The sequence below is a fragment of the Salvelinus namaycush genome, chromosome 3 (genome assembly GCF_016432855.1).
Source record: "Salvelinus namaycush isolate Seneca chromosome 3, SaNama_1.0, whole genome shotgun sequence".
Classification (NCBI taxonomy): domain Eukaryota; kingdom Metazoa; phylum Chordata; class Actinopteri; order Salmoniformes; family Salmonidae; genus Salvelinus; species Salvelinus namaycush.
Genome location: NC_052309.1, coordinates 27,474,949 through 27,480,656, shown reverse-complemented (window position 1 = coordinate 27,480,656; position 5,708 = coordinate 27,474,949). Strand labels below are relative to the sequence as shown.

General features: G+C 44.7%; 1 pseudogene; it reads right to left on the bottom strand.

Moving 5' to 3' along the window:
• Positions 1-1,191: 1,191 nt before the first annotated feature.
• Positions 1,192-3,613, bottom strand: LOC120044305 (annotated as a pseudogene).
• Between the last annotated feature and the right edge of the window lie 2,095 nt (positions 3,614-5,708).

Here is a 5,708-nt window from a genome sequence, read left to right as displayed (position 1 = left end):
TCAAGCACACCCTTCTCATTAACCTGTGGTGAGTTATTCACAATTTTCGATTAACAAAAAAGCTTTATATGTAAGATGGTTAAATAAAGAGCAAAATTATTGATTATTATTATTTGTGCCCTGGTCTTATAAGAGCTCTTTGTCACGTCCCACGAGCCGGGTTGTGACAAAAACTCACACTCATTCTTATGTTTAAGAAATGTGTGTGTTTGTGTGTGGCAGGCTTACAATGATGGCAAAAACAACATTTGAGAGTTCGCTGACCCTGGTGCTAGAGGAGGTACGCAGCTGGAGGTTGAATGTTTGAAGAGGTACGGGACTATAAAAAGTTTGGGAACCACTGGCACAGTAGAAGGGCAACCTTGGCATCCATGACAGGGAGAGGCGTCCATCCATCTAGCTAGCTTCATACTGTTAGCTAGCTAGCTAGCTAAAGTTAGCTGGCTGGCTCACTCACTAATGTTATGTGTATGATCTTATTATTTGTATCTCAGAGCCATTTGCTTTGCTAGCTATAGCCCAATGTTAGCTAGCTAACATTGAACCTGGTTGGTTAGCTACCTGCAGATTAATGCTGGGTAATAACATCATGAGTTGGGATTATGGTTCATTGTTTAGCTAGCTAACTAGATGTCTTAACAAAAGACTCCACTATGCAAGTATCCATTTCAATAGAAATTCACTGCGACAACCGTTGATAGACATAGGTGGTAAATTTGCTCTGGCTATCTACTCCGAGTGTGCCAGAGTTCAGAATAACTGCTCAACACCCGTTGAATATAGCCGTTGTCAGTAAACGTTGACAAAAAAAGTGTAAATTGTTGCCAACAGCACAGTTGCAGTCACCAACGCTCTGGATAACATGAAAACAGCCTAACCAGCTCTGCAAGGGTGAGAAAATGGTCAGTGAGCTGTTCTCTCATTTGTGTCTGGAAGTAGCTAGCCAACGTTAGCTTGGGTGCCTGACTGTTGTTGTTGTTAGGACAGAACGCTCGGCTAAAGCTTAAGAGTGTGTGAACGATGCTGAATGGGTGTAGACAATGAGCAGCTCTCCAGTAGGTACCAAAATATTCAAAGGCCATTTTCTCAAAAGTGAGGTTAAGTTAATCAACTTTCAAAGCAGAATTACTTTCCCATTGTTCCTCAAATGCAGTGCATGATATACAATTTTGTCGCTCTGTGTCTCTGCTTTTATCCAATGTAAAAAACACAATTTCAAATTTTGCTACATAAGACCGAATCAAGGCGGTCGGTCACATATGTTTGTGTTAGTCCTTTAAATTTTGTTTACCAGCACAATAGCTAAGGAAAGAGCATCCAAGAGTCCAATTTCTTTCCAACATAACCCAACCCTTTACTGGAAGCAGCTATAGTATGTCAACTGGATAAAGTTATACAACTCCCTCTATGGAGTCAGACAAACAGAAAGACTTAACTTCAATGTTTATTTCTTGCATCGCAATTGACAATATTATGAAGAGTATGTTTTGGGTTAAAGTATGTGCCTCTATTTAAAAATTATGAGAGGTGGAATTTTCAATCACAAATTATTTTCCCTGAAAACAACTTGAGACTATCAGTTGTGAGTGTTCAGACTTTTGGTCTGAACTTTTAGTCTGAATGGTATGCATGGTTTTCATACATGATTAAGAACCTGTATTATATGATCAATGGGCAAATCTAGCTGCTTATCCACCCTCTCATATTGTGCATTTATGACACAAAGAAGCTTAAGCTTAACGATGGCTGATACCCTCCTAGGACCTGCTTAGGATCCAGTGTGTGTCTGTGTTAATATCCTCAGATTGCGTGGGTTGACCACCTTGCCAATAAAGAGCAGTGCCCCCGAGGACTCATCCCTCACCAGGAACAGGAAGGGATGGTCCACGCAGTACGAAAGGGGTGTGGAGGCGGGGTGGGAGCTGGCATACTGGGTGCCCTCTGGGGCCATCTCCATGACAACCTTATGATTGAGGCTGCCGAGCTTCGCCGCCTGAGACGTGATCTTAGTCAGGTCCGTGTCTGCCAGAAATTCGTCGAGACCTGGAGAGATGGAGAAAGAGGATATGAGAGATGTGAAGGCAGAAGAACAAAATGAAGGCCGAGAGGAAGAGAGAAGGAGGGAGGTGAAGAAACTCACCCAGGTCAGTGAGGAGTGACAGGAGGTCAGTGGAGTAGCTGAATTGTAGGACAGGCAGTGTGAGGGCCGTCTGCACGGGGTGAAGGGTCATGGAGAGGTCCTGAACAAACTCAGCTGTCAGGCTCTCCTCCACCAAGGTCATGTTCTGAGTGACATCATCAGGAAGGAACACAAACATGCTGACGTCATCCTGCATCTGAATCTGAGCAATCTGGAGAGAAAGGGAGGGGGGGGGGGTCATCAATAAATGTTTTCCCTGAGGCAAACTTGATAACTGGCTAGTTAAGAAAGTAATGACCACTGGAAAAAGCATAACTGCTGAATATACTGCATCTGTACTCACTGTACAGCCCAGGTCTGGGTCTACACCCATCTTCACCGGGTAATTGTTCTGCTGCATCATGGAAATGCGGGTGGGAGCCTCTCCAACAAGCTGGAAGTCCTCCATCCCTCCACTCTGACTGAACCGAGTCATCCGCTTCACTACACACACACACACAAACAGCATGTTACAAACAGCACCCCATAAACAACTGCACACTTTGGGGAGAAGGGTAGAGAATTGGACTGCAGACAGACTGTCCTTACCTTTGAAGTAGGCGGCGCCCAGAGGAACCACACCAGAGTTCCGTCCCAGGGGCTTGGACATGAAGCGGTTGACCTTGCCGCCCGTCTGCTGTTTGACCCAATCATTGATCTCATTCACATCTTTAGCCCCGCCCATCAGAGTCTTGGGCCGCACACCATACTGCTTCTCCACCACGCCAAAGTATTACTGCTTCAGACGCAGTCCTAGAGAGATACACACAGCTCAACAAACATACACACAAGCAAAACACACACAGACTGATCAAAATTATCTGAGACACATGCATGCTTACACACACACACACACACATTCACTCACTGCGGGCCAGGTAGACACGTGCAGCAATGCTGAGGCCTTAGCCAGGTGCTCTGAGTGAGGCAAGTAGGTCTCTGAGAGTGTCATGGAGCTGAGGGTCCTGCAGTGTGTGATACCTCAGAGCTCTGTATAACCACCTCTCTGAACGATCCGGAGACGCTCCTGAGAGAGAGATCAATATGTAATTACAATTTTGCCAATTAAATACCAGATAAATAGCAGACAGTGATATAAAGTATAACAGTGTTGAGGCTTACTAACCCATGGATAGCTGAGTGAGCACTGCAGAGATGCTGATGGGGGCCAGGAACACGTTAGTCTTGGGGTCGCGACCCGCCAAGGTCCGGAACAGGTTGTAGCATAAGTCAGAGGTGGCAGCGGTCATCTTTGCTCTGGGCGTGGTAAAGAGCTCCACAGCTTCCTCTTCCCCTCCCGCCTCCTCTGTCTCCAACTGCATGGGATTGGTCAATCGAAAGACACAGGAAGAGAGAGAGGAGGGTTATTGACATGGCTTGTTCATGGAGAATGAGAAAAATAAGGAGATAGAGAAGTGATGTGACAAAGAGTGATGGTGTTCGGGATTGGCAAGCCAGAATGAAAATGGAGGGACGTAGAGATGGAGAGACTGTGGTGAATCTACTAGAGGAAGATGAGAGAGATGAAGTGTAGAATAGGAAAGCCAAAGGGACGGAGTGAATAAAAGACATGAGAGCATAAGAAAGAATTGAGAGTGAAAACAGCGATTTTGGTGTATCACCAACTGAGCATAAGAGGGAGAGGAGGAACCCCAAACACAGCAACAGGGTCGTCCGCATCATACTGCAACACAAACATTATTATTCAAACATACACTCTCTCCATTGAGAATGCTTTTTAGTCCAGGGCCTAGGCTTAATCTGTGTCAGGGAAACTGGCCCATTGTGTGTGAGTCTGATTTTTTGACTGTGAGTGTGATTGGCTGCAGGGCTCTTGTGGGAGAACGTAGTTTTAACTTATGATAAACCCTGTCAGCATCTCTTCTTTTCTTGCTCTCACTAGGCGGTGATGTTTAGATGTTTGTGTGTTCAAACTGAGCTCCATTTCTTCCTCTTACTGAGCAGAGACTAAAACCATGCCCAAACCGTCTGTGCGTGCCATCATGCGCAAATTGATTTTGTCACCCTACACCAAACGTGATTACGACACGAAGGTTGAAATATCAAAACAAACTCTGAACCAATTATATTAATTTGGGGACAGGTCGAAAAGCATTAAACATTTATGGCAATTTAGCTAGCTAGCTTGCAGTTGCTAGCTAATTTGTCCTATTTAGCTATTAGCTAGCTTGCTGTTGCTAGCTAATTTGTCCTGGGTTGTTATTTTACCTGAAATGCAAAAGGTTCACTACTCAGACAATTAATCCACACATAAAAAGGTCAACCGAATCGTTTCTAGTCAACTCTCCTCCTTCCAGGCTTTTTCTTCTTTGGACTTTATATGGCATCTAACTTTCATAATAAGGTGTATTACCACAACCGACCTCAGTTCATCTTTCAATCACCCACGTGGGTATAACCAATGAGGAGATGGCATGTGGGTATATGCTTTTAAAAGACAATGAGGAAATGGGAGAGGCAGGACTTGCATCGCGTTCGACGTCACAAATAGAAGTAAGTTTTAGTTTAGGCTTGCCAACGCAGACGCTCGTTGGTGCATGCGAGCATTGTGGGGTGCATTGATTGAATAACATGTATGTGTAAATTTATTTGGAACGCTCGCGCACGCGACGGGTCCGGTTTGGGTAGCGTGTAAACCATGTAATATATCCCAAACTTCTGGCTCTCCACACACACAGTGTGCGAGCATTGTGGGTGCAATGATTGAATAACATGTATGTGTAAATTCATTTTGCAACGCTCGCGCACGCGACGGGTCCGGTTTGGGTAGCGTGTGTAATAAATACCATTTAAAATAACACAAGCATATTGCTATTACGTTGTTATAACTAACTTCTTTCAAAACAGGGTTTCTCACAAACTCATAAGCAGAAACTGAGACCCACACACACCCAAGGACAGAGGGCTGGCACAGACCTTTCATAAACACTGATAAGAAAAGGGTGCTTGGGTCTGCATTTTACGAGATACTGAGACACACACATACCCAAGGACAGAGGGCTGACGTAAACCTTTCATAAACACTGATTAAAACGAGAACATCTACGCACACACAAAATCTCCTGCTTAGCTGAACATTTGGTAACAAAGAACTTTTGCTGCAAGACTCAGAAGGATGACGCCCAGCTCATCAGGACCAATCTGAGAAGACAACAACCTGTCCAGAACCAACCAGAGGACCAGAACTTCCAGACTCAACCTACTTTCTGTGCTGTATAAAATGTCTATGCACTCTGTTATCTGGGCTCTTTCTGGAGGTTCCTTATGAGCTGAATGAACGAGTCCGTATACGCTTGTACCAGATATCTTTACTCTTAAATTAAACTGTCGCTTGTCATACAATTTACCACCTTGTCTGAATCGATCCTTGACCGGCTCACCCTTCTCCATATCCCATTATCAACAGAAACTTGGTAAGCAGAGGATGGTTGTCTAGATACCCGGTCCAGAGTGGTTGATGTGGATGTGAGGGGGCGAGTTGGTGAAAGGACGGTTCACGGAGGACAGG